Source organism: Chinchilla lanigera, unplaced genomic scaffold, assembly GCF_000276665.1.
Source record: "Chinchilla lanigera isolate Chin_1 unplaced genomic scaffold, ChiLan1.0 scaffold00130, whole genome shotgun sequence".
NCBI classification, from domain to species: Eukaryota; Metazoa; Chordata; class Mammalia; order Rodentia; family Chinchillidae; genus Chinchilla; species Chinchilla lanigera.
This window is the reverse complement of record NW_004955531.1, coordinates 2,289,763-2,317,246: the sequence shown is the minus strand read 5'-3', so window position 1 is coordinate 2,317,246 and position 27,484 is coordinate 2,289,763. Positions and strand designations below refer to the sequence as shown.

Here is a 27,484-nt window from a genome sequence, read left to right as displayed (position 1 = left end):
GAAGAGGAAGAGATAGGTCAGTAAAATATACTATGGTTGATATAGGGGCGATAGCTACAGAGAAATATAATATTAATTCGAATCAGGCATTCACATGTGGAACCTTAGCATGAGCCTCAGAATTTAGATACAAATTTATGGGGTAAATTTCCTGAGTTCTTCACCCCTGGTATTTTTCTTTCTTTTCTTTTTCTAGTACTAGGGATCCAAGCCAAGCCCTAGAGCGTGTGACCCTTCCCTAATATTTTTTTATTGTTCTCTTCTGCTATCCTTTTTGGTTCTCAGGCCAGAAAGTTGGAGTTCTAATTGCCTTACACTGACTGGTATGCTTTGTTGTGGATTACTGTGGTTAGATTCTTGTCTTGGCTCAAGTGAAACAAAGAGAGAGAATCAAAACAGGTAACAGAGTTTGCTCTTCCCTTTGAAGCTGAGGCTCTATAAACCAGAGAGAAAGATTCTTCCCTTGGAGTTTTCCCACATGCATGTTGCAGTAAGAGCAATCATTACCTCCACCACTACCACAGGATTGCCTAGAGGCTGAGGCAAAGAGAATGGAGAGTCTGAAAAGTTGAGGGAAGATCTCTATACTTCTCCTAAACATGAAGAGTTCTTTTCCTTGTCTTTGAGCCAGAAGCAGAGGACATCTCCTGGGGCGCTCTAGCTGAGCCACAGGGCACCTTTACAAGATTTTGATTATATTGACTTCAGGTTGAGAGACATCAAAGTGGAGGCCAGGGAGATAGCTCAGTGGCATAAGTGCCTGCCTAGCAACCACAAGGTCCTGAGTTTGATTCCCTGTACCAAAAAAAAAAAAAAAAAAAAAAGAGAGTTATCAAAGTGGAAAAATAAAAGGTAAATTCAGCGCAAAACCACTGGTAGTTCAAGTCTCATGCACATTCCTTATTTGTCTTCTACTGTCTATCATAAATGGTTTTCAAATACTCGCTCCATGCATTCCATTCAGCCTATAATGTGTTTGGTGGGAGAGTAGGCTTACCACATATGACCCAGATCTTGGACTGATATTAAGTTAAAGCAATTGACACAACTGAACTAAAATTGATATATTTTTGGAGTATCTATAGGTACAATAAAATTATATAAAAAAGAAGTCAAAGGAAAGAGGCATGTGGGATTCAGGTTGATAGTTCCTTTAGATGGAGAAAGCAGATGGATAGATTGAAAGAATACCCCACCATAAGCTTTATATGGATAATTATCAAGATGCATGCTTTTGTTTTGGGTGATGTTTTCTCAAATATTTATAGCCCCATAAAATAATAAATAAATTCTTAAAGAAAGACACTATTAACTAAGAATGCTGATCAAGATAGTTTTGTACACCTGAAATGCAAAAAAGGAATGGAATAGAAAAAACTTTTTCTGTGATTTCAACAGGTTATGGTTGGAAGTTATAAATCCGGATCATCTAATTTCTGCTATACTAGAAAACGAACATCAAATCTGTGGAACTTAATGAAAGTTTACTTCTTAACCAAAGCCCAAGGCTAGTGCTATGTGAGCAAAGACTTATACATTAGTGTATTTTAGTCACATGACTCTACCATTTTTGCAGCCCTTTCCTTTAAGCTACCCATATGAAGGAAACAAGCAGGAGAAAAAGACAGGGGAAATAACTGTCTGGAGCTTTAACTGGATCTGCTCTGGAAGTTGTAATACTTCTGTCCGCACTCAACTGTGGCCCTATCTGGATGCAAAAGACCTAGGGAACCATAGTTTGTTTTAGCACATTTAAAAGTACAGTGAACTGGTAGCATTTATTGCCTCTGTCACAAGAGATGTTTATGATAACAATACCCAATTTTTAAGTTATTATCTGTATTCTGCTATGAATAATCTCCCTCTAGTACCTAGTATTTTCTATACCATAATGTCATCCTGGAATAATATTTTCCAAATATCCGATAAATGCACACACACACATAGACCACAGGAATCTCCTTCTGATCTCCTTTGTGGTTTATTAAATAGTTTTTTTTCATAGTGTAAAAATTAGTTCAGAAAGTCATCGTATATTTATATATGTTAACACATCCTTCCTCACACTATTCTTAGGTGTTTGGAAAGTTGAAATATTAACATTTTTGCCTTGAAAGCTATAATTTCAACATATTTCTCTTGATTCAACAAAAGCATATTTCACTTTGCTCCTATACGAAAAAGATAAACAGAGCAAAGAGATAAATATAACCAAGAGTTACAGGCTCTGCTAGGGAAAACAGTGCATTAGAAATAATGTTGAACTGCTGCTAACCCTTTAGTGTGCAGCCTGGCATATTAGGAATAGCAACCCAATAAGGCAACATACAAGCCAAATATAAAATTGATGTTTTTAGCTAAATGTAACTCAGAGAAAATAATCAAACGTTAAGAGCAGAAGATAAGGGTAGAAATTCCGAGCAGGTACAATTTCCAACTTTGTCACTGTGAAACATTGAGCAGGCCTTTGTTTACTCATCTGTAAATTGCCCATAAACACATTAGCTATTTCATTTGTAGATTAATGAGTAGTACATACCAGATGCCTTCAAAAACATCTGACATATAACAAGTACTAAATAATTGCTGGCTCATATCTTTATCTAAAAGAATTGAACACAGTTATGATTGACACTAAAAAGTCAAAGACATGATTCCATTTCTATATTAAATTATATTAAGTTAGGGCCAGGGATATAGCTCAGCATTGCAGCACCTGCCTGGCAAGTGCAAGGTCCCACGTTTGATTCTTGGTACAAAGCAAACACTAAGTTAATTATGTTTCAAAAAGAAAACCACTTATTTCTTGAAGACAGGTTAACATAAACTACTGTGAGCCTTTCTTGTTCACTTTAAAGAAAGTAAATCACCATTTTTAAATACAACATATACCTAGAGTTTATTATTTTTACTGATTACTTTTTATAATATATCCTTGATGTGAGACTCTTCTGGTCTTAAAACATGTTTCTTTTTGAAAATAACTTTTTATTGAAACATGAAATGTATACATAAATACAATATAAACACACAGTTTAATGAATCTTCACAGTATGAACATGCCTAGGTAATAAACAACCTAGAACAATGACAACAAAAAAGCACAGCAGAGCATTACAGCATCTAGAAGCAACTTCTTATTCCTCCTTAGAGTCAGTCTTCCTCCAAGGGTCGACTGATATCCTTATGTCATACAGTGTAGCTTAATAAGTTCTGCCATCTCTTTAAATAAAGTCTTGCATTATATATGCTGTGCGTCTACCTTATTTTGCTCAACAATATGTTAGTGAGATTGAATAGCAGATAGATTGTTCTCATTTTCTTATAGTAACCAGCCGTATGGAGATCTCACAATGTATTCACCCATTGTACTGCTGATAAGCTTTTGCGTAGCTTCCAAATTGAATTTTTTTTTAACAATTTTGCAATCCTATGGACTAAACCCAGGGTTCTTGCACTGGGCTACATCTCTATCTCATTTTAATATTTTATGTTGAGGCAAAGTCTCACTAAGTTGCTAAACTCGCAGCCTAGCCTTGAATTTGCAATCTCCCTGACTGGGTCTGGATAAATTGGAACTCTTATTGAATAAGATGCTCTGAACCTTTTAAAACATGCTTTTGGTTAATTCAATCTGTGTTAGTATATAGCTGAGAATGGGATTGCTGGTATCACAGGTTATTCACATGTTTACATTTAAGAGACAGTGCTGAGATGTCTCCTGAGATTGCTGAAGCAATTTATTTCCACTATGAATAGATGTGAGTGCCAGTTATTTGAATTCTTCACCCATATTTTCTATCCTCCATGATTTCATTATAAACATGCTAGCAATTGTGTCATGATGTTATACTGTGGTTTTAATTGACATCACTGTTATGTATAATGAAGTCATTCATCTTTTCACAAGTCTGTTTGCCATGTGATTATCCTCATTTAAGATATGCTTAACACAGTCTTCTTTAACTTGCAAATATATATTTAACGTTTGTTATTACAACTGACTGGATAGGCAAAGCAGACTTACCTACTTGGCTTGTACTGAACAAAATTACACTGGTCCTGAGATGAGTTATCAACACTCTTATGAGTTGTAGTCAGGTTTGTCCTATCCAAAAAACCCATACTAGTCAGGTTTGTCCTATCCAAAAAGCTATCCAAAAACACCAGCTTATCAAAAAAACCCATACTATCTTACTTCAATATCTGCTTGTTTTCAACTCTGTAACTTAGTATGACAAAAGTAAAAGCAGAACATGAATAAAGGTTAACATCCTCGACTCCATTTATGCCACTGTGGATAACATTGTCTGACAAGGAAAGAAATGAAAACATACTTAAAATGAAGCACAGCACACCTCTCTCAAGCACTTCCCATGTCCTATGCAATCTGCGGGTGCATGGGTTGTTACAGTGCTATAACAACCCCAGAGGAAAGTTGTCCTTTTAACTTCATTTTTTGTCAGAAGACATTGAACATCAGAACAGGTGAGGCATTTTCTCAGGGCCAGGCACTGATAGGCCAGGATTCAAACGAGATCTTACTAAAGCAAATGTCTCCATCAACATGTTTTTGACGTAACTCTTTAAAGAAAAGGCTGACAGGCAGCATGACTGAATTCCAGAAGAGAACTCCTACTACTCACTGGTTGAGGAAACTTCAATAACTATCATTTGGTCAAATGAGACTCAGTTTCCTGTACCTACAATAAATTATTCAAAGTTTAAAACCATGAATTTCATGGTTTTAAACACTTTTGAGTTTTACCACCAGAACCAAGACTATTTTCATTTAGGTACAAGAAAATTTTGCTACCCATCAAGGTCTCTGAAATAAAACCTTCTCTGTCTAGTCTTCCCTGATTCTTTTAGGCAAAATTCAAATATTTCTTAGTCTTTAACACATTATGTATCAGATATGCTTTTTATGTGTTTCTCCAATGCTAGCCATGAGCTACTCAAGGACAAGATCTATGTCTTACCAGTGCATACTCTCTGGTGCAGTGTACGTAACTGATAAATGATAGACAAATGAGTAAATGAACAAGTATTACTGTGACTAGTTATACAGGTTGAATATTGGAAAGCTATATTTGCAACCCCTGGGATTCTTTCTTATTTCTTCCACTGTGTTTCCAAAAAATCAAACAAAGTTGTGACTACAAGCTGAAGCCTGACCTCAGGCTGATCCACCGGAAAGCTAAGAGTGTAAATTGCACCACAGACTTTTTTTGAACTATGGTAAAAAGAGCCAGGGATTCATACTCCTATATCAGTTAGTGATTGGTTAAAGAGGAGAAGGTTTTTTTTTAACTCTATGCAATTTTTTTTTTTTTTGGTAGTGCGAATAGAACTCATGACCTCATGCTAGCAAGGCAGAAGCTGTGCCACTGAGCTATATCCCCAGCCCGAGGGTATTTTTTTTAATTTGTATTTTTTGATTTTTATTTTTTGTGTGGGAGGTTTGGTGGCCTTTTGAAGCAAAGTCTTGCTATACAGTTCAGGCTCCCTTTGAACTCATTACATTGCCCAGGCTGGCCTGGAACTTGTGGCAATCTTTCTGCCTCAGCCTCACAAAATCTGGGATTATAGGCATGCGCCACCACACTGGCATGAAGGAGTGTCTTAAACTCCAGGCTTTTCTTGCTCCTCAGGCACAACACACAGAGTCAGTAGCCTGACCGCAATTGTTCAAGACGGTCCAAATGTTGGCATTGGGAAGTACAGCTTGGAGAAAGGATCAAGCAGAGATTTGTGAGCACACAGAGCCTGAACTTGAGTGAGCCTCTCTTCTATTTCCACTTAAAAAAATATTAATCAGCTAGCTAGTTTAGAAGACACTGAAATTTGATTCCATATTTTATACTCTGAAACACTAACTCACATTAGGCTCTTCTTTAACCAAAGCATTTTATATCTTAATTACCACAAAGTGTCCTGAATCCTTGCCGAAGAAGCAATCCTGTGTATATTTACATCAATATCATTCCATTTTTTCCAGAACCTGGAAGAGAATGAATTCTGCCTTACCACTTCCCAAGTCATTCAGTGCAGTAAATGTTACTGGCATTTTACCTGCTTCAACCACAATATCCAAAGCTGTATTTTTGTACATTCAGTCTAAAGTGGAAAGTATTGCCATAGGTCGCGTGTCCTGGATATCATGAAGCTTGATATAAATAAACACGAAAAGTAGCAAATGTTCTATTTCAGTAGAATTGTATGCAGAGATTAGAAATTTACCAGGAAATAGGGCTTTTAACTCAGAAGTTCCGGTCAGATTTCAATAAAACGTAAGGTTTAGGAGAACAGGGAACCTTACAAGATATAGCCACGATGATGCCCTTAGTGCTTCAAGCCATGCCTGGCCGCATAGTGAGTTCTCAGTGCATATTTCCCAAATCAATTACCATTTTAATATTTTACCCACCTGAAATACTGTTCTGTGGTTTTATTTAAACTGGTTGTCAGCATGGAATGACTTCTGCATTCTCTCCTGGAAGTGGGTGAATTTCCATGGTGAGCAATTCCTCTATATACAGTTTGCAAATCATTTTGGGAACCTTCCAAATGAAAGGCACTGTATAAATATACCCTCCCACCAGCAGCCAGCCGGCTTTCCACCGGGGATGCATTTGCATCGCTTATGTACATAGTGTTTCATTTGGGGCATTGCTTTTATTTTTATGACCATAAAAGAAATATTCACAGTATGAACAATAATGTAAACTGCATTCAAGAAGATATATATTTGTGTATTTTTGTGATTCAAAACTTAGAAATCTGAAAGAAAAGCAGGCATGGCATTTTTCTTTCCTGTTGCTGTTTGCTTTTTCAAACCATTCTTTATTATTCCTGAACTTTCGGGTGGAATTTTGCTGAAATGCTCAAGTCTTTGTCTGTACCTCATTTGAGTTTATACAGGGTGGGTTCAAATGAATGCTGCTGGTAAAAAGGACTAAAAATGAAGGGCATTAGATTTTGCATTTATTCATGTCAGTAATAAGTTTGCTTTTGCACAGCCTTTTTGTTGATGGAGGCCCCTTTAAGAAGAGAAAAAGAAGAGCAAGCAACCTCAGGTATAAAATACCTTCTGATAACAGTGTAATAATGGGAACATTCACAGATGGGAGAGACTTTGAAGTGATGATGTTTAGCCTTCATAACAAAAGAGGGGCTGATTTCACACAGCATTGCTGTGGAGATGGACTTTGAATTCATACCACACAGAAAATGTTTAGTGAACTTCGAAATAATTTGCCAACAGAGTTAAATCAAAACTTCTGTAAATTATGTCTTTATTTTCCTAGAATCATCTGCATACAAAAATGATCGGAATTTATCTTCCTAACTTATACATTTCCATCATTAATTACTTTAAAAATGAATGAAATAACCCCACTCCAGATATATTTTCTAGCATTAAGTTTATTCTCTCATTCAGGAGTTCATTAAAAAGAGAAGCTACTCTGAATGTTCAGCATAATTTTGTATAACAAAACCCCTTCAAAGGTAGCTTAAATCAAACCCTCCCCCACCCCACTGAGGAATGATATAACGTGTGGAAAATGAAACTTAGGCTACCAATAGAGGTAGAATCAATAACAATTTGAGTTCATTTTCTGTGTTCACAACTCTCTTTCATAAACACCAATTTTATATAGTATTTCCTCACTTTTTACAACCAACACAATGAATGTAATTTTAAAAACTTCACCTATCATGTAGTAATATTAGGAAGTAACTCACTCATGTTACTTTGTGGCTTATAAAGTACATATTCATTTCTCCTTCTCCTCAGCCAGAACATTATTCTAAAATTTAATTTCATAGTCCCAGTACACCAACTTTGTTTGTTTAATCTGATATAAAATATCTTGACACTGTTCTTATTACCATAAAACAAAACAGCAGTTTCTTCAACTGAGAAAGGCTATAAGCATGGATTGATCTGCAGCCAGTTTTTACTACAAGCCCCATGATGCTTTGCATTATAGCCTACAATCCCCATACTGCAGCACCAAACATAGTGTTAACTATCCTGTTACTGGCAAAGAAAGAAACAAAACATCTGAGAAGAACTATGTAACATGCAAGAGTTCTACTTGAGTCACAAAATATTAATTTTTCAGTGTTTTGGGATTTTCTTGCCTTTCCCTTTAGTTAAAAAAGGAAGCCTATATATTGATATACACATTGCCTTATCCTGAATAAAATGTCATATATTCTCCAGGTGTCAAGGTATATACCTCCCATATCAGAGCCTTTGTTTTTACACATTTCATTGAGGCCTGTACCCCCACCTGTTTTTGAAGGAAGGTCAGTTCTAGTCAGATTTTAAAATAAAATTATAATACATTGTTTAATGCTCTAAACATCTGCAAATGAGAATTCAGTGAAGTAATTAAAATTCTTAATTAGATGCACCTTGCAGCTGCTGTTAGTCTTAATTGGCAATAATGCAGCTATATTTTGTTCTGACACATATCTTCTGAAGAGTTAGAGAGAAAACTGAAGGGAGGCAAGAGGAAAATGTTCCCACACAGTTCAAGACAGTTCGCACAAAGAGGATCCCATGGCAACAAACAGCGAGGCCCACAGTTGGCTCTGTAGGATCCAGGAATAGATAATGCTTCACCTCAGATTCAAACAAACACTTCCCTTCCTGGATGCGAAGACAAAACGTTTGGAAGCATCTCTTGCAATAAGAATGAAATGAACAAATGCTCCCTGTGTGTTTAAGGTACTTCTCAATGCTTCTGGATGCTCTCTGTAGCCCAGGTCAAGGCAATAATTTCCACTCGGACTCTGTGTAGAGTAACAAATTGACTTGCAGAATCATTGCAAATAGAGGAGTTGAATTTTGTCCTGTATTGAACTGGACCACACCATGGCAACTAAGTTCATTTTAACTCTCATTGTATAGACAAAGAAACATAAGTGAAGAGAAATGAGTGATTTCCATGAGTGATTATGGCTACTTGGGAGTTGAATTTTGAGTCACATCTAGAGTTTGAGCATATGGTCCAGGATTTTTGCTTCTGGACTTCTCTCAGAGCAACTAAATTTATTAACTGCAGCCCCTCCAGGTTGCTTGAGGTATAGTTCTTCACTTAAGTGAGTCATCAAAAGGAGTGTGATGGAAGGTGTAGAAAATGTGGATCACTCACCGTGAAGGGGTGTGGGGATATATTTCCTGTTTATCTTTGGTCCTCAGATTACTCTGAAATATATAGCATATGGAGAAAAAGCAGGGAGGTAAGAAGGACTGGGATACAGGAGGTTAACCTGGGTGAGTTCCCTTCAGAAAAACCCGCCTAGACTTGCCTACCCACCTTCACATCTTCCCTCCCCTTGAAGCAGAAAGTTCAACCGAATGCTCACTCCTTCAAAATACAGATTTACCTATTTCCAGTCTCCCAACCCACATTTATTTGCACCTGTGCTCTGACTTAGTTTAGCTTGCATTAGTTTAGCTTACATTTTAACTATTTTTTTGCAAGTGTTTCCTTTATCTTCAACTTGTGTTTTACTTCCTATATTAAATTTAGATTGTTCTCAAGGGCCAAGGCTGCCTTGCCTATTTATTTTTCTATTTCTGGCTTATCCTGTGAAACCTTCCTTCATAAAAGCTGGTGGAATACATTGTAGAGTGGGTTAAGGTTTCGAAGAATGGGAACTACAGGAGGTGTGTGGGAAAGGTTAAAAGGTGGCGAAGAGAGAGGGACAGTGACTGTCCTGCCTCTCCAGTGCGGGAACCTAGCATTGTGGCTGCAATGTAAATGTGAACACTCCCCTAGGGTATTGAAACTCCAATTGTAGCCCCTAGTCCTACAGCATTACTACTGTCTTTGGAGCAGCTTGTTAGAGACAAGTTTCTCAGGCTTCACTGGGAAAAGGACTGACTCAGAATCTGCATTTTAACGAGGTACCCAGGTGATTTGCATACATTAAAGTTTGAGAAGCACAGAATCACAATACGTGTTATACAATCCAAGGTAAATGGACAAGGACCTTAAACTGAGCAAATACTCTATTTACCAGATCCTACTTTGTTCCCTTTTCTTCATCACAAATCCATTTCAGAAATCCGCAGCGAACTCTTCCGTAAGGAACTCTAACACGATGGCTGGGAGGAGGATCTTACTCGATCCCCTCTGGTCTGCCCCACAGCCCATTCCCTTAGCCCGCTCCCAGGGAGCTTTCCACAAGCGCTATTCTCCCAAGCTCCACTTTCTTAGGGAGGATTTGCTCCTTCCCAAACAGAAAGAGCGGTTGCAGGGAGGGTTACTGCCTGAAGGACTCACAGTTTACATACCAATGGAAACTGAAGCGCTTTGCAAAACTACCCCTAAAAAACAAGTAACACTTTGCCTCCTCAGATTTGGAACAGCCCTCTGAAGTCAAGCCCCTCCCTTTCGAAATCCGCCTTAAAGTGATAGAGAGGGAGAGGGAGAGGGAGACAGAGAGAGAGAGAGAGAGAGAGAGAGAGAGAGAGAGAGAGAGAGAGACTGAGAGAGAGAAATGGAGAGATTGAGAGCGACAGAGAGCGAGAAAGAGCAAGGGGGGAGATCGCGCGCATTAATAAATCCGCTTCAAAGAGAAGAAATGAAAGGTTACTATGACTGTCAGTCTAGGCATCGCTTTCTGTACCTTTCTGCTTCCTAGAGAAATGGAGCCATAATTCTAGGGCGGCTAAGGTAAAATTAGGTAAGCACCCAGATTTGTCAGTCCACTTTTGCCTGCAAGGACAGATTCCCGTTAGTGGAGATCTCCCAGGGTACTGTCTAAAAGATTCCCAGGCTACCCTCCGTTCTCTTCCGTCTTCTGAAAACTAAAACTCGCAAAGCGGTGGCTGGCTGTGGATTGGCTAGTACTAAAATATCCATTGGGTGGCAGTAATACTATCCTCTTTATGACTTGCAGCAAACCAGAGAATGCATTCAATCAAATGAACCGATCTTGTAGAAACACTGGAATCATTTATGCATTGCAGTTTCTCTTTCTTGTTTTTTGCTCTTTCTTCCCTGGGATATTTTGAGTGGATTGTGGCTATAAATCAAGATCTCTTGCTATTCGTGGTTTGCTTGTCGTTTTCGCTCAGGATTAGTATCATTCAAGACAAACGAAAAGCTGCCTTTTCCCCCCTCTCTCTTTTGAAAAATCATTTTTGGGGGCTGTTGAAGAGAGCTAGGACCCAGGAGACACCTTCTCAAACAGCAGGGGTTGTGTGCTTTCACATACCAGTACTGTACAAGGAAAACCCGTCGGATCTGTTATTGCGGGATACTTGTGAAATATACATAGGATTCTTTCTATGGCTGCATCCCGGATCTGGAAATTTTACTTGGGGACCAGGCGGAATTGAAAGGCTACATGTATCCTGAAGATTTGCAAGCAAGACTCCGGTTCTTGTGGTAGAGCTCACAGACTTCCTCACTTGTCAGCCTTTTTCCTTCCTCTTTTTTCTTCAAAAATTATTTACCTCCCCTTTTTCCTGTGCTCTCCTCTCTCAGTCTCTCCTTTTCTATCTGCCTCTTCTTTTTTTCTCCCAGTCTTTCCCCCCTGCTCTGCACCTGGATTGTATCTTCACCAAACAATCGGGCACTTTGAGAACTAACTGGAGACAGTCTTGTAGGGGAAGATCTGTATGGAATTATCTGCTTTTATGGTGAACTTGGCATTTGTGAATGGGTATCTTGTTCACGATATTAATTGCTAGCAAAAACAAGAAAAAGAGCCCAGGAGTAAAACGTGGATTTTTCTGAATACGCATTGTGATGACCAGCAATTACCTTACCGACTAATATCCAGAGGAGAATAATTTGGAAGACAGTTGTGGGTAAGGTCATTTTCTATATGCAAAGCCAGCAGTGGCATGAGCAAACTTGGGCGTTTGGAATGGGAATAGGTGACTTGGATGATTGCTGCATCGCACTGATGGCTGTGATGTGGCCGTTATTGGCACCGAGTGGAAGAACTGCAGTTGGGTGTGTTGGTGTGTGTGCGTGTGTGTGTGTGGATGTATGTGTGCCTGAATGCTGAGTTTAATTGAAAATAAATCAAAGCATCGCTCTCCACCCCCAATTATTTTGATGTGGCAGAGTGTCTTGAATTAATTCTGGGTAAACATTCTTTGTTTAGATGCAATATTTGGGGCTCCTGCCTTCTGGAGGGGTAACAGCAGTTAAAAAGACCACTTAGTGAAGAGCCCCAGTTAAAATGAAACGAGCTACTCTTTATTCATTAAAAGAAATATGTTTTCAACTCGGTGCAGCATTCTGCTGCATTTCACAGCCGCAATGGGACCAGGGACATCCCACTTGTCAAGTTCCTAAACTTTAAGGTGATAATCGTTGTTAATTGTTCGCTAGGATGTGGTTATTGGAGATTATTAAGTGCCACGACTACTTTTCTATCTATTGGATTATCACTCAGAGTGAAAAAAAGGAAAGGAAAGAAATAAAAAAAGCTGAAAATGATGACAAAATAGAGACAAGTAGGGTGATAGTGTCTTAAATGTGACCATAGTCTTTTCTTTCTCAAGTTCAATTGTCCAATAATGTAATTATTTACCCAATACCCTAAATAGCTGAAGCTGCGACCCACGTGCAAGGAAGTCGAAGGTCTGGAAGCAGAGAGAATCCTTTTATTGCAATGCAGCCAGCTTAGGAAATGCAGGCAATTCCACACTTCCTTTAACCTTAAGTTGAAGATGTGCCCTCTCTGCTGTTTTACCCTTTTGGTAAAAAGTTAGAGACTAGAGCACTAAGGATGCTAAAGTCTATTCTGCCCTGGAAATGGGATAAAAAAATCAATACTGATGACGTGGTTCAGTGCACTGTACTGCAATGCTAACGTCCCACTTTCAGTACCTATGATGAGAGAATGGAGCATTTACATGTGTTATAAATCTCACCTGGTAGATTGATCCCAAGGGGAGGGGAGAAGATATGTGAATATGTAGGAAGATGGATGGAAGTCGTGCATAATCGGTGATTATGTAACTTCATTACATCAGTGAGCTTCAGTCAACGATAGTGAGATGAAATGATTGTACAGAGAGAGGCTCTATCACCCTGTTAACTTTTGAAGGTTTGTAATAGCTTACAAAGGAGAGCATCAAGCAGAGATTAGCTCTAAGGGTCCTGCAAACCTTGATCCCTTCAGCGAATTTAGCATGAGTTTTCTCATAGTGAGTTTCTGAGGGATAGCAGATCATGTAAGCTTTAGGGCTGGACAGGAGCAATTTTAGCCACACCCGTGGAGAGTCGAAATGTGTCCGCAGTGTTTCACAAATGCCCCATTGAGTAATTGGGGCTGCTGATTCCAGCCAAGGTCATAGTTCTTTTTCTTATGATTGAAATATGTAACCCCAACTGAGTGGAAAGTTAAATCCATTGAAATGAAGACTGTGAAGGGAATGACTATTTAGTGTCCTCTGTTGCATTTTTTTTCTGGTAAAGCTTGTTGCAGATTTCAGTCTGGTGCTTCCCTCATAAAAAATGATGATTGTTTCCCCTGTATGTCAGAAATGAGTGCCTTGTACCTTTATCTTTGCCATGACAACCTCTTTCTGGGCCATTTTAACCCTCTGGGAAAAGAAAAGTAAAAACCTTTAAAGGTAACGATATCTTGTGAAATTTAAAAAAAAATGAATGGCATCAAATGATTTATTAATGCAATAATAAGAGAAATAAAGAGTAATATATTTTCAAGTTTTATTTACTGAAAACCTTTCAAAACATGTTGCAGTCCCACAGACTTTTACCATGAGATGAGATGAATGCACTATGTTCATTGTACAGAGGAGAGAATACTGCAGAAGAAAATGTCATTTCTTCTTCATGTTTTATTTGAACTGTGTGTTTAAAAAAGCAGATGCACCTCAGCTTTTATTGGTCTCCTACTCTTGTAGGATCTGTTTATTTCTCAATAGATAATGTATTCACCAAAAATGAAACTGCTGACATTTTAACACTGTTCAATTGACTCTTATCATCTAGTTGTGCTATTTCTTATTTTCCATTGCATTTATTTTACAAAGAAGGCTAAATGACTTTTCTGTCAGGGGCATGAGATGATTCTTCCTGTTTTTCCTTTATTTCTCATAGTCCATTTCCTTACAATCCTATGTAGTTTTGTGCAGGATCTAGATGCCCACTAAGTAACTTTGAAAAATTTGCTCATCTCAAATCGGAATGGTGGGATTGTGGAGTGAAATTTCAAGGTCTGATATTTGAGGTGACTTTATTATTTCTGCAGGACATGCCCAAACATTGATATACTGTGCCAGTGGATTTGGAGGTTTGGTGTTCATATTGTGTAGGAAATTGAATGTGAAGTTTAACTCCTGATTCCTTCCTTCAGGGGTCAGGGTAACACTACGGCTGCTTCCAGGCTGTTAGGCTCCAACTACGTGCAGAAATATAGTCTGCAATGATTTTTCCTGCATTTTCTTATTTCAATATTTTATAAATGACTTCCTCTGTTGTTTTCTGAGTTAAGCCACACATATGTTACCAGACAGGGTGTACTGTGCAGGTTTTCAAAGCTCACTAGGGGATGGAAACAATACCAGAAAGACAGTAAAAGCAGTCAGTACTAAAAGAAACTGATATATATATATATATATATATATATATATATATATATATATCCTTTTACTTGAAGACTGCATGGACTCACATTAAGAATGACAGTTTCAATCATTTTATTATTTTATCATTTTTGTGGCTCCTTATAACCTGTTACTTTCTTTAGGAAGAGGATTATGTAACCAAGCAAGGCAGGTTATGGCATTTTTCTTAAGTATCCTACAAATCAATAATAAAGCTTTGCTTGATAGGTAAAGATTCAAACATGAAGACAGTGAATAATGAAAGCTGTAATAGTATTCTTCTATTTTATTCCTATTTTGTCAGCCCAAGTCATGCAGTTAGATTAAAAAATATTTGGGAAAAAAAGGAAAAATATCATTTATCAATATGGAAGCTGCTAATTTTGCTTCCTGACCAGTTGCTTCAGCAAATTCAAGAGATTTAGCAGATAATAATCACAGTATATCTACAACTGGAGGAAATTTTAAATAGAACGTTTATTATCTATGCAATATATTTGAACAAATCTGTGTTATTTTTGAGTTAGTAATAGAAAACATTTTTTGGAAACAGTTGAACTTTAAAGATTAATTGAAGAATTATATTTCAAAATCTTTTAATCTGTTATAAACTGAGGTATCTGCATATAGTTTGTCTGATAACAAATGTGATCTTTAGTGTTTGATAAATCTTGTGCTTTGATAAAGACCATTTTATAATTTGTGACAACCAAAGAAGTGTTGATTAGGAAGGTTTAAAAGTAGCAAGTTTTCTGGTGATGCTAAAGTTCTAAAGCATAATTACAGTGGTGCCGTTTGGGCAGCTATAGATAAGGTCGTGTCAGCATTTTTATTATTAAATTCCAGTTCTATTTACATTAGTCATATCAGGAATCTCAAAGCAGAAGGAGTCCAGCTCTCTGAGATATCAAGGCACTGTAGAATTCTGGGCTGAGTCAGAGTTGGACTTCAGGCTCTGTTAGTTGCTACCCTTGTGACTGCTTTGTTAGTCCCTATCCTGGTGACCTCTGACACTGCACTTGACGTCTCAGTTCCAGAGAATCATTAAAAAATAAAAGAGTTACATGTTCCTCTAAAGAAAATGACATTTCTCTAAATGCTTAACACCATGCTGTACTTAAGAAATATATGAAATTGTTATTATTTAGGATTCTCTCAAGTCTTATGAATTTAGGAGAGCTTTTTTATGCACTAGCTGTAAATCTTTATAGACCCATCTAGTATCAAGCAGAGTTAGCTGGTATGTACTGCTGTACTGACTTCCACTTCTCAGTTTTTTCTCTCAGGAGTACTCATGGGAATATAGCTGTCTCATGTAATTAAAAAATAGTTGCTTTTGAATAGCATTTGAAGAGTGGTAACTAAGACTTTTGGATGTGAGAGTGTTTTCAGAAGATTGCATTTTTGAATGGTCCTGAGTACTGAGGAGATTCTGTTTTCGTACCAAGAGTACACAAATGTACACAAATAAACATGATGCTACTACTTGAATTGGGTCAGTTGACCACAAAGCATCTCTCAGCTATCATTTCATTAGCAAACACATAATAGGGCTGAATAGCAACTACAGTATAATAGAGGAGGTGACAACATAAAGGCACCAGTTCTGTTTAGAATTTTCTAGCTGCAATAATTACTAATGTTCTTTAGGGGGAGGCAATCCCCCATGTGTCACTACTAAAGCTGCATTTCTCTAAGGCTCAGGTATCTTAACATAAATATATTTACATATGTAAGAAGAGGATAATAGTGATTTGAGTTTCCATGTATGTCTTTAAGCGACAGGATAAATAGGCTGAATGCAAGATTTTATATTTTATATACATGGGAGAATTAGAAAGTGAAAATTTTGTCCTGTAAGAAAACAAATAAATGTACATGGACTTAAAGAACTTTCATGTTATAGAGCAATCAGTTCTTCCTAACTTCCCAGTGTCTTCCTTTTTATGTTAACGATCCTCAATATCTCTTTGTTTCACATGATTTTGATCATGCATATTTGTCAGACTCTATTGATGCCTATGAATGGTAAATCTTTTCTTGATTTCCTGTATTTATAAATGGATGTTCTTTATGTCTTAGTGAAACACTTTAGATTTGTTCTAGGAGATTTAGAAAGGAATATAATAGGAATGTAGACAGGCTTGTTTATTTGAAAAATTCAGCTAATCAACTTACAAATATGCTTTTAATTTTCACCCAGAGAATGCCACCCTGGAGTGTCTTACACTGCACATAGCATTCCATTACAGGCCAACCACATGGCTCAATGGACAGACCCTTGCTGCTTACCTTGAACAGTGGCTTACAGTGAAAAATCCTTAATTGGCACACTTTTTTGGTCCCCTCATGTAGAAATAATATTCAGGTGCCAAAATCTAAGAATCCTAAGGATTTTAGCTACAGAAAAAGATGATCATGTGGCCTGGCATTGCTTTTCTATCATACAATCTGAAATTGCCAGGCAGTGAACTGCAGAGAGAGCAAAAGGAGAAAGCAAAGCAATTTAATATTTTGCTTTCGAAAAATTTACTTTTCCTGTTTTCATTTAAAAGTAATCTTTTTTATGACAAGCTCTGCAAAGGACACGATATGTATTTGTGTGTGTGTATGTATGTATGTACGCATAATACAAGAAATGGTACTAAGTTTGCTCTTTTGCTTCTATAGGAGCTACAGGTCTAAGAACATAAATTTAAGCATAAAATTATACTAAGTATAATTAGTATAATTATAGTACTAACTTGACGTCATTATAAAGTCATTATAATGTAGTACTAAGTCAAGATGTTGTGTGGAGTTTGGCTTCATTGGAAAAATGAAATGGACTGTGGATTGTGATCATATAACTGTGTGTCTTATACCTTGTGTGAATGATAATAAATCAGTGTTGGAAAACTCAAAATTATTCTTAGTGGTTTATCTTCTCATTTCTTGATTGAAGTGAGTTAATTGATATGTTTTTACCCTATCAATGTTTACATGTAATAAAATTATGACTTAGTATAGTGACCTTCATTGTTTTCTGGTATTTAACTTTAAATAACAATAAATGTTACTTTTAAAAATTTGAAAGGCCACTTAATTATAGTTCCACTTTTCACATGAGTAGATTAAGGAAATGCATAGAAGGAACAGTTATGAAAGTGTGAATTCTTCTAAAATGAAATTTATATGGTTATAGTAGGGTATGAATATATTCTTTGAAATATTTATTCTATCTACAAAGTTTAGAGTGTATGTAGGTTCTAGTCTTCTTGAGGGTATCTACTGCAGCTCCATGAGATGAAAGGTCTATATGCCTTATGCCAAAATACTTAACATTGCACATGAACATGAATCAGGTTTATCTTATGTAGAAAATGGAAAGAAAGTTTGTATCTTAATGGTTTGTAGATCAAAGAGTGGGGTTTGGGGGTGGATAAACTTGGAGTATAAATTTATTAGGAACATAAATTTAAAATTTCAACACAGGTAATCTCCCATTAAAATTTTAGGATTCAAGGGTTGTAACTTAAAGTCATTTAATAACAAAAATAATAGCACATTAATACAAAATAGACACTGTTTTTATTGCAGCCAAAGTAAAAATGAATCATTATAAATATAGCCAGAATAATTGATGTAGTTTTATAAAAATCTAATGGAATTATATATAAAATAGGAATAAAGGATGGCATATTACCTCTTTTTAGACAATAGAGAAACCATGAACCACACAAATGAAGTTTCTAAGAACTTAGCAGTCTGTTGGCGCTCCTAGGATGCATGACTCTGATTTCCTGAAAGGATACAAACCCTCACTTGGGTTACTTATTTACTTAATAATTTATTTACTGCTGGTCTGAGGATTGAATTCCAGACTGCATATATACTAAGTGAGCGCTCTACCACTGAACTACAGCCCCAGCCTTTGGTTGGGTATTTTAAGTTCATATGTGCTGGCCTGCCAGAGGCCGTTTTTCATAGTGTAGCATGAGAAATACAATTGTTCTTGTTGGGTTATTATTAGCACTTCTCATCCCTTGGCCTCCAGTTCACTTTACTGACTTGTGATCTCTTATGTGACTGCCTCATTCATAATATGTGGACTTTGTATTTTTCTTTATGCACATTGTGTCATTCTTGATCTTAGTCCGCCACCAGAGACATAATACAAAGAAAAGTTAGGAAAATAGCACACTGGTGGGCCTCCCTGCTTTCCATACCATCCTTTCTGTCTCTAGCTCTGTATTACTTCCACCTCTACTCCTGCCCCGTGCAGGGAATTGGTCTTTAGAACTCTGCACTTCTGATTTTCTTAAACATTCCACTCTGGAAATCCCTGGCACTTGTGATGGTCATCATTGCCTTAATGGTGCATGCTGTTTTCCTGTTTCCGAGGGATTCCACTAACATCTTTTAGTCTCACTTGATCCCACTTTGAAGAGATAAAATTCTTCACCAACAGGATCATGCTGTTTACACAGCCAAGAGTAAAACAATTTTGAGAAAAACCAGATTAATATCTCATCAGATTTGCTAAACTACAATCACAAAGCTACTAAGTAAAGGAGATACAGGTGACATGTGAATGTATGCATATGCATGTGTATGTGTGTGCATATCCTCATATTTTAGTGACTGCACTAATGTGTATATATGTATATGCACACAGCTTTGTCAAAATGTTTGATATGTGAATCACTGGTAATATACTAAAGGGAAAAGTTTGGTATAACAGCTTCATTCCTTTGGATTATAATAGTAATATTTGCAAAAATATGCCATTAGCTTTTTTGTCTGACTCAGAAAAATAGCTTCGATGGACTGCATTTTAAATGATAAGGTGGAAAGAAGGGGAGAAGGTTGAGAAGGACATCCTTTCATTCAGGTTGGAACTTGCGGCACACTCCAGACTGCCTGGGTAAGCAGCTGCTCAAAAACCTGCGTGGAGAAATCACACTGGCTATGAATACTATGGTGCTTACAGCCTCTCCGCCAACTTTATTTAAGAACAGACACAGCCAGGGGAGATAAACACAGCAGTAAAAATGGGAAATGGAGAGGCTTCGAATGGTACCAGGTATTTTGTGTAAACAAAGCTTCATGTGGCCAAGAGAGAAAATTTGAATGTAACAAATGAATCTGTTGGCTCTCAGTGTTTGCGTTTTGAATACCCCTGTTAAAGCCCCTAATTGTTCTCACTATGACAGAACTACTGAATGGTACTCAAGAGGCACCCAGCTCCACAGTGTGCAGAATAAATGCATTCAAGGGGTCTCTGTGGGTTTTGGACTGCTGCTTTTCCTTGTCGGGATTCTCCTACCGGGCCCTTAATAACACAGTCACAGAGTAAGCTGCTCATGTCAGTGGGTGAGCACTTCTCAAATGAGTGAATGGTTTAGTTTAGCTCCAGGGGGTAAGTGTCTGTCTTGTATTTTCGGGTCCAGCGTTGTGCAAAGTATGTAATAGGTCATCGGTAAATCCTTACACAAACAAAAGCTAAACATTGACAACAGATCAGTTTTACATTTGTGTTCTCCAAAATATATTCAGCATTGTAAATTGAGACAAAAGGTTATGATTTAAGAAAGTCACAAAGGAAAACTGAGTAATAAAAGAAAAGGGATAAATATTAGGTAGTTATAGCTTACAAATGGACTAAAGGAAAAATGGCTGAGCCTTCCTTCTTTTCTTCCTTCCTTCCTTCCTTCCTTCCTTCCTTCCTTCCTTCCTTCCTTCCTTCCTTCTTGCCTTCCCTGTCCTTTCACCTCCACCACAGTTGTTTCAGAGCCCACATTGTGCAGAAGACAATGGTTACAGAGATGAGTGATGTCACATGTTTGGTTGGGTGCTAAGAATTTAGTCAGGGTATGGATAATAAAATCATATATAACTACAATTGAAGGTAGTTAACCATGCGTATTATAAGAGAGGCTCCAAGTCCAGTACAGGCTCGAGAACAGATTAGAACAAATGTACAGGGAGGGATTGGGGGAGCCTTACTAAAGGAGGCAGGTTTTATATTGGGACTTGGACTTAGCATTGGTGTGAGAAAGCAACAACAGTGTAAGTAGAATGGAGAACCAAAACACACATTGTCAACACGACCAAATACAGTATGTTAGCGGACAGCCAATATTCTTGTCTTTACAGAGGATGGAGGATGTGTGGTGGGGCATAGGAGATAAGATGAGAGTTCCAAGGCTCCAGGTCAGGAAGGCAGGAGCCAATGGAATGAGATTACATCAGCGTACCAAAAGCAACATTTTACAGCCTACTCAGATTTAAGCTCTAGCAAGAAGGGAACAAATTGAGAGTCTGTATCTCCTGAATACCTTTGATTCTTAATTTTGTGAGGTTGCCAAGGACTCCTGAGTGTCACCTTATTTCTATTTTCTTCATGTTGAAACCTAATCCTCAAGCAGTCATCATCAGCTGTCTACTTTCCTTTTTTCTAAGCGAGTACTAACAATGATGGATACATGCAGAGGCAGGAGTTACAGTTTACCTTAAGGAAAATAAAAAGCAGGTGGCAATATGTTTCAGTGGGGCCCATCCATTCAAACTATCTTTGCTTATTGGTGTAAGTTGTCCCACAACCTAGCAAAAATATCACGGTTTAAGTGTGAATCTTTCATGAATACACTTGAGAATGCTTAAATTGGTTCTTTTTTGTTGTTGTTGTCTTTTTTTTTGTCTTTTTGAGACAGGGTTTCACTATACAGTTCAGGCTGGCCTTGAACTTGCAGCAATCCTCCTGCCTCGGCCTCCCTCCCAAGTGCTGGGATTATAGGACTGTGCCATCACACCTGACTAAACTATTTCTTTACAGTGATAGTAATGGTAAAGTGACCATAAGGTGGCAATTCCTTTGGAAAGAAGGGGAAATTGAAGAAAGCAATAGGAAAAAATAGAAATAAAGTATTTATATAATATAACAGCAAGAAGAAAATATAGATTCCAGAATGATTTTAGGGTAAGTTCATGCGAAGAAAGAATATTACTTTGTAGTAGAATATACATTTAATAATAAGAGAATTTATTCCTAGCAAGTGCGAAATCTTGCTAAATGCCAAAAATTATAACAATTTGAACTGTAGGTGAGAATGAGAAGAACCAACCTTCTAGTAATAAAAGCATTCTCAAGCTAACTTAATGCAAATTCTTTCCCTCATCAAATACTTTTATCTTTACTTCAAATATGTAGATGACCCAATAAATACTGTTTCTTCCATACTCTGAAAGGATTCCACTTTGAAGCTCTAATATGCTAGGATATGGCCAAACATTGAAGAGGAAGCGAAAAAGAATTTTGCAGTTCCCTTAGGCATAACAGTATAGCTGTTGGCCAAACTCCTTCCCTAGGCTTGAAGGTATTGTGATCGAATGTTGGATCACAGCATAGGAATTTATACTTCAAAAACTTTTGACGTCAGTGGGAGCACCAAGGTGGTTCTTGGACGGGTTTCAACAGAGCTCTCTCAGTCTCTGTCAGTATTACTTTTCTCCCTCTAGCATATTTTATAATGGATATGTGATGTTTCTCAATATTTTCTAAACTGTTCAGCCAACTCACTCTCAACTATCAAAATTTGATGTCCTTTCCCATCACAAGACGCAGGCTTAAACCTCTCCTATTTTGAATTTCTAGTGCCACCTCAGTAACCACTCTCATCTAATATGATTCACGATTCCACTTCCGCTTTCAAATATACATTTTAATTGATTCATTCCTTCACTTGAATGTCCAAGACATATATTTGAGGACCCTTTGTTCTGAGGATAGTGTGTAACACGGGCTAAAGATATTCAAGGCTGTTTTTACTTTGAAAACCTCTGGATCAGTAAGAAAGACAAATAAATTGAATTAATTTCTCTGGAACTAGACACTGGAATGGAGGATTTCCTATGAAAGATATAGTGGCTTCTCTGAGGTAAAGGGAGAAACTGAGTGCATTGTGGTTATGCTTGGGGTCTCCACAGTTTATATAGGAAGTTCTAGAATTTTGATGGTCTTTCCATTTGTCTCCAGTTGGGTGCAGAAGCTAGTGTTTTCTATTTCCTCATCAGATAGTCAATGGCCAGAGTGTTACCATGGGTAAGATGGTTCTCTACAAGTCAGGGCAATTCCTAGATCTCACTGTGAGACGTCAGCGACAGGGTGGTTATAGAAGTCTGAGGAGGAAAATGAATGGAAGATATTTGGAAGATGGAGAAAAGAAGGTATTTGGAAGCTCTGACAAGTTCGAGTTGTGCTACAGTAGTACCATGAAAAAGGGAAGATATAATCTTAAACATTTATTTAATGGGGCAGAGAAACTAAATATCACTGATTATAAGAACTTGCTCTATGTAGTTTTAGTTCACAGAATGTGATTTTTGGGGGGAAGAAATAGAATTTAATCTATATAATAATTAGTCCTCCTGTAGTTTAGCAAGTCACACATATCAAAGGAGGAACTCCTGTGTGCTCTGGGCTTCCAAATGAAGAGAAGGTGTTGAAAATGCACATGTGGAGAGTTTATGTAGGACCCTTTTTTCTTGAGTTTTTGTTGTGTGTGATTTTAAGGTTAAGGAGAGAATTTCCTGGGGTAGGGGTCAGAGAAAGGGCAAGGAATTGGAGGACAGGCAAGTGGGCTGAGTTTTGTGAATTGCAAGGATAGTGAGATAATTGTTTGGGTTGTACAGGCAAAGGAGGGGTAGCAAATGTGTCGGCAGAAGGTGCAGACTTGATGAGCTGAGTGGTAGGGGAATGAGTTGAATGTGGACTTACCAGTACAGAACAGACAGTGAAAGCTGTGTTTCATGAATATTTGCCCAGCTGAGGTGTGGGTTAGGTGGGAGCAGAGAAGAATAGTTTTACATATGATGAATTTAAAACCATAGAAAAAAGATATCCTACAGTTCATTTTGTACTGAAATTTTCATGTAAAAGTGTTCACTTTTATACTACATGGAAAGAATAATTTCCTTCCCTAATTCAAGGAAAATACCATTGTTTAGATTTTAAAATGCTTTCTTTAGCCCTAGTGAACTGATAGGAATATTTTATTTTTGTCTGTGAAGATATTCAATCAGGTTGAATACACTGAACATAATTTTGCCAGTAGTTTTTAAAAGTAATGGCTGCTTCTAAATGGGCAACCATTCATTAAATCATAGAAAATTTGAATAGGAATGAACTCAGGACACGCCCTTGCAGAGAGATGAAATTTTTCCATAACAACTCTAATAATTATCCATGAACTAATGTCACTTTCATAAACAACCACTCTGACTATTTTTCCCCTCAGTTGATCTGACATTTGACTAGAAGTTCATCTCATTTCAGTTCAACACATACTGGCTGATTTTCTACCTACTACATGTTTAATGCAAGTTCTAAGCTAGAAGGAACAATTTACTGTCAAAGCAACAGGGGGTGTATGTCTTTAAGTATTTAACTCTTTCTCTTAAGAAAACTAGTCCTTACCACTGGCACCAAACTTGCTCTAAAACATTTGATCCGTTTTTTTCTGTGATCTTGGCACCTTTTGAAATACAAAATGTAATGCTTTTAAAAGACCAATAATTCTATGCAGGCAATACTCTTCCCATTATAAAATTTCCCTTGCATTTGTGGATCTATATATTTTATGTTTTAAAATACCAATTATCAAGCCTATGAGGAGATTGTATCGTATCTATATGCATTTACTGTATATTTTTATTCATTATATATATTTCAGGGTTCCAGGCTACAAAATTGTTCTGTTTTTACTGATTGCATCACAGTGTTTGTATGCTGTGCACTTTTTCCTTTGTCCCCATAATCTTGGGATAAAAGGGGTTTTGTTCAGGCCCGTAGTGCTCTACCCCTTATAGTAGGTAAGTCTTGTTATTTTAAGTATTCTACTCAAAAGAGCCATGTAGGTGGTATGGGAGATGAGTGATGACTGTTGGAACAGACTGTGCATCAGAAGTTATTTAAACCTCATCAACACTTGCAAGTTAAAAAAGAATTATTTCCTGTTTCCAAAGTTAACTTTCATTTCTAAAGATTATAATCAAAAAGGTGTGGGTTATTCTCTAAGCATATTCCTCGGACTACCAATTGCCCGAAGTTGAAGTTTCAACTCCTAGAAGAATTAAACTCATCCTTTGTTAGTTTTAGAAATTCTACTAGCCCGATCTTATTAGTTTTAATGGTATTGTTGGCTATCGTTACAGAAGGATAAAAATAGATGTGATAAAGTCGCATACTAAAAACAGAAGTATACTAAAAAAAATGATAATTGAGTTTAACTTCACTGAATCATTGTTTAAAGCACAGAGGTTAACCGGACCTACGTATTATAATTAAGTTCTTACCACTCCTAAAAAAAATGAAAGCTTCCAAAGTGTGTATTTTCATATACAAATGTTTAGGTTTTGAACATGCGAAAAGGTAACGAAATTGTCACACATCTAAGAACAGACTCTTGGAAAACTTCTTTGTATGAGACCAGTTCTAATTTTGTGTCGGGACTATTAAAGAACGAGATAAGTAAGGATGATTCACAAAAGATGCTGAGTTCTAATTTCAGTGCCGCTGTCCTTGTTACTCCCACCGCCATTGCTTCCACTCTCATCATTATTAAAATCTGAATAATAACATATTCCATTAAAATATAACTGCATAGACCAGGACCCGGGCCATTGAATACAATGAGCTTAGTGACTGCTTTGCTTCTGGAAAAGATGTCAGATATGTGGATTTTGACTGTGACATATTTGTCTTCAGTTTCCACAATTCTCCAGTTCTTTTGCTGATGTCTAGGAGAGTGCTTGCCCATAGTACAACTCAATATTGTTGAAAAGTGGAAGAGAGGGAGGAAGGAAAGAAATAATAAGGAATCTCCTTAAGTGTCTTGGTTTCAGCAAGATAGTGAGGAGAGAAGGTGTGACTGAGAAATATACCTGATGTGTCTTGATACACATATGGCATTAATATTTTAAAGGTTTTGTTCAGAATGCAGTGCTAGTTGATGATGAAAGGGTTTATTCCATTCTTCAGGGTGTTGTGCATAGGCCCAACACATACTCTAATGGACAGGTCCGTTGATAAAATTTTATAGAATGCCAAATTGAGGGCTTAGAACCTACGCTGTGTCAATAATGCAGAAAACAATGTTTGAGGATCATTAATCTTACTAGTTTTTGAAGTTATCAGAAACAGGAATAGATTGGGACCTATAGTTAAGTGGTACTCTGTCTTTATAAAGTACAAGATAATAAAACACCTCATGGTTTTTAGCTTCTTAGCTTTTATTCCCTACAGGTTTTCTTTTCCTATACATAAGTACCCATTAAGACGAAGGTGTAAAATAATTGATTTCAATTTTATTGCCTTCATAGTATTAATGCAGCCTCTCTTAATTGCAGAAGACATCATAATATAATGGAATTTACATGTGCATCAAAGCAAGTTTGAATTTCAGTTTGCGCTTTGACATTTACCTTTTTTTTTTTCTTTTTGAGACAGGGTCTTGCTATGCAGTTCAGGCTGACCTTGAGCTCATTTTGTAGCCTAGGCTGGTCTCAGATTTGCAAGGACCCTGATCCTCCTACCTCAGCCTCCTGCGTGCTGGGATTACAGGCGTGCCCCACTATGCCTGGCTTTTGACATTTACTGACTGTGTAATCCTGGACAGGTTACTCACTGCATTAGAATTTTGGTTTCCACATATCCAATGAGAAGAGAATGCCTCACTTTAGAATTAAGGTGGGGGTGAGAAGCCAGGGGTGTTGGTGCATGCCTGTAATCCCAGCACTTGGGAGGCTGAGGCAGGAGGACAGTTACAAGTTCGAGACCAGTCTGGGCTACCAAATGAGCTCAAGGCCAGCCTTAACTGCATAGTGAGACCATGTCTCAAAAAGACAAAATGTAATAGAATTATGGGGCAGATGAAGTAATATTTGTAAAGCACATGGAGTGCAGTGCTTGAAAAATGATAGCTACATCATACATGTTAATCCTTTGTATTTTAACAAGCTGTTGCATACTGTTACATACTTTAACACACCGTTAAATAGCACAGTTGAAACATTCTTTAGTGTTGCCATTCCACACCATGGTCCATTCTCTATCCTCATTTTGCTTGACCTGAGAGCAGCATTTGTATATTCTTTCTCCTTGGTACATTTTCCTCCCTTAGCTTGCAGGACAACACCGTCTCCTGATTTCATTTATATTTTGTTGCTTACTCTTGGTCAGTCTCCTTTGCTGGTCCTTTTTTTCTCCCCTTCTCTGCTTTTCAAGTTGCAATGCCCCCACTTCTGCTGGTTGGTTGGCTTTTCAGTCTACACTCATCCCTGGCATTTCAGTCCTCTTTCCTTTCAACTTGGTCTCTTTGCTGATGTCTGAACATGGGGATCTAATGGCTCATTCGATATCGCCTCCTTCTTAAACGTTGTCATGTTTTGTTGAAAACAGAAATTCTCTTTTCCCTCCTGTGTCTACTCTATTCACAGTGTTCTCATCTAAACTGATATTAATTTTACTCTTCTATTTTTTTTAGGAATAAAACAAGAAATCATCCATCACTTCTTTCTTTCTCTTTCATGGCACATCCAATGTCACCAAGCCCTGTTTGGTACTATCTTCACGGTCATCATCTATCGATACCATACTTGTCGCTCTGTTGTGAAGGTTGCTGATATGACTTGGAGTGAAAACAAAGTTCTTAGAATGGCCCACAGATATCAGCTTATGTTTCTTCTTTGATTTCATTTCCCCTGCTTATCCAGACTTTTTTTACTTTCTCATTTCTTTTTTTTTTTTTTTTTTTTTTGGTTTTTCTCCGGTACCGGGAACCGAACTCACGACCTTGCGCTTGCCAGGCAGGCGCTTTTGCCGCT

The 27,484-nt window shown here is 37.4% G+C and overlaps 1 protein-coding gene across 1 annotated transcript in view; it reads left to right on the top strand.

The window, feature by feature from the left end:
* The first annotated feature begins 11,144 nt into the window (after nucleotides 1-11,144).
* The window catches only part of LOC106147226 (interleukin-1 receptor accessory protein-like 1), a 736,935-nt gene continuing 720,595 nt past the window's right edge, over nucleotides 11,145-27,484 (top strand). The window contains exon 1 of the mRNA XM_013507558.1: nucleotides 11,145-11,842. The gene's annotated coding sequence lies outside the window, so the exon portion shown is untranslated. The remainder of the gene's footprint in view (nucleotides 11,843-27,484) is intronic.